Raw genomic sequence first — 2,500 nt, 5'->3', positions numbered from 1 at the left:
TAACCTTCCTGACCCCTCCAACGCTCCCTTCCTTCCTTCCTCTCTCTCTCTCTCTCTCTCTCTCTCTCTCTCGTAATGACATAACTACCTAACAACGCCAATGCTTCAAAATATAACATCAATACACCAATTCTACAATGAACAACATGAACATTTACGAGAGAGAGAGAGAGAGAGAGAGAGAGAGAGAGAGTCAAAACAGGAACCAAAGAATGATAATGATACGAGGAAAGAAAGAAAACAACACAAATATCAGTACTAAACATTGATAGCCTGACACCACCACCACTACCACCACCATCACCACCACTAGAAAAAAAAAAAAAAACAATAACAACGATAACTAAAATAGGAAACTGCAATGAAGAAGAAGAAGAAGAAGATGATGATGATATAATAAAACAATAAATAATAATAATAATAATAATATCACCAACACCACCAGCATCACCAAACCACCACCACCACCATCACCACCACCAGCGCATTTTCCACTAGGCTTCCCTCCCGCAGCATCTTTCCTTCTTTTTTCCCCGCTCCTCTTCTCTCGTCTTCTCTTCTCTTCTCTTCTCACTTCTCCCTCTCAAACCTCGGTGTGTCCTGGCAAATTGGCTTTTCAAGTGCAATTTTCCTTAACTGTTACTTTTATGGGAATGACAATGGCGTTTTATTTATTTAGATTTTCATTTCTTTTTTCTTAACTCTAGTTCGTGTTCTTGTGGTGGTGGTGGTGGTGGTAATCAAGATAACGATGATAATGTTTTGGGGCGGTGTAAGTAATAACACCTGGTTTTAATTGATACTCTAATAATAATAGTCTGTGTGTGTGTGTGTGTGTGTGTGTGTGTGACGGAATCAATATGACACACACACACACACACACACACACAGCTGGTCCAGGTAATCCAAGCCCTTCCTTACTGTATCCCCCTTGACATTCTAAATTGGTTATTGACGATTCAACAAGCAACAAACACACGGTGGAAAAGCAAACAAGCAAACAAGTGATAAGAGTCAGCTGGCTTGTCACTCATTCATTTAGTCAGTCGGTGAATTGGTAATACTGCGCCATTCCTAACCAGTCAGTCAGTCAGTCAGCAAGTCAGTCAGTCAGTCAGCAAGTCTTATCAATTGCTAATACAACGCCCGCTAGTCTCGTATCTAAAACACTTATGAAGAAGCTACAATACTGATAGTGTAATATATTTTTTCTTCCTTGAATTGTCTTATCAAAAGATTAAGCATAATTTTCTTTACTCTCTCATGCTTATAATTCACCTTTGCCTTCTCCTCCTGTGTTCTCTTATCAAAAGCATCGTACTGCCTTTGACTCGTTACCTCTCTCATTAAAGCATCACATGGCCCTTTCATAATCCTCTCTTACTCTTTATAGCATCATGCACTCATAACTCCCTATTACTCTTACCAAACACACCGTAACTACACTGTATTTATCACGCTTTTGTCCCGACATATCCCTTCACCTCCAGCATTGACAAATAGGCCGAACAAGAAAGATATTGTTACTACTTTTGAATTTTCTAGTTTATCCAACAATTCCTTCATTTCCTTGCTAGATAGGGGAGTAAAGATTATATCATGTGACAGCCAAGATACGACAGGGCGGGTAACTGACAGAAAGACGTGGGGTTCGCCAGGCCACGTGCAAATTAACCATCCACTACCCCCTCCATAATTAACTGGCTTGAAGAATCACTGGTCGATGTAATAGCTATAACTAAAGAGGAAAAAAAAAAAAAAAGCTCACGTCCCTGCCCTATAATTACATCCTGGCTTATTACACCACGTTGCTATGGGTGGAGTTTATTGCCTATAATTAGCACATCAATTCTTCAGGGTGCTTTGGGTCTGACACGATGAACAGTTGTCATTAGGATATTTACTGCATTTCCACGTGTTAGGTAGCAGTGACAAAGACATTAGTCATCACCCACCACGCCTCATCATGCACGGGCGTCATGAGGCCCGGGAAACGCCACACAACCATACAATACTCACAAATCCTCCCTCCATGCCGAGCAGCGGGGCGTCACCACGACTCCTGCATCCTACTCGCTAAGGCTCGTGGCTGGAGTGGTGAGGGACACGGGGGATGGCACTGCCTCGTCTCCAGAAAGAACACGGCACTCCCCTGAGGCTGCGGTGAGGGCGGCGGCGGAGGCGGCACTGAACAGCTCCCACCTCACTCCCGCCCGTCGGCACACTGAGTCACTGAGACTGCCTCTGTGTCGCCTGCTGCAGCCAAGCGACACAGCCTCCACTCCCTTGCTCGCCTCACCCCATCAGCGACTCGTCCTTGTAACACACGCGTTTATTGGAGACCTGGGCGTGGCTCTCGTGTGCCTGGCGTAGTGTCAGGCGTGGAGGCGTGTGTGTACGTGTGTATAGTGGACCTGAGGATCATTTTACCGTCGCCACTCGCTATAGCGCACCGCCAGACTTGGCAACTGTGAGAGGCGCGCGTCTGCTGCCCGCCCGT

General features: G+C 45.0%; 1 protein-coding gene across 5 annotated transcripts in view; it reads right to left on the bottom strand.

Moving 5' to 3' along the window:
* The window catches only part of LOC123512426 (alpha-1,6-mannosyl-glycoprotein 4-beta-N-acetylglucosaminyltransferase-like), an 18,728-nt gene that overhangs the window by 16,190 nt on the left and 38 nt on the right, over positions 1–2,500 (bottom strand). For all 5 annotated transcript variants that reach the window (XM_045268832.1, XM_045268830.1, XM_045268829.1 and 2 more), the window contains exon 1: positions 2,020–2,500. This exon is cut by the window's right edge. The gene's annotated coding sequence lies outside the window, so the exon portion shown is untranslated. The remainder of the gene's footprint in view (positions 1–2,019) is intronic.

This window comes from Portunus trituberculatus, chromosome 33, assembly GCF_017591435.1.
Source record: "Portunus trituberculatus isolate SZX2019 chromosome 33, ASM1759143v1, whole genome shotgun sequence".
Lineage (NCBI taxonomy): Eukaryota > Metazoa > Arthropoda > Malacostraca > Decapoda > Portunidae > Portunus > Portunus trituberculatus.
The sequence above is the reverse complement of the archived record's forward strand: the minus strand, read 5'-3'. Positions and strand labels throughout refer to the sequence as shown.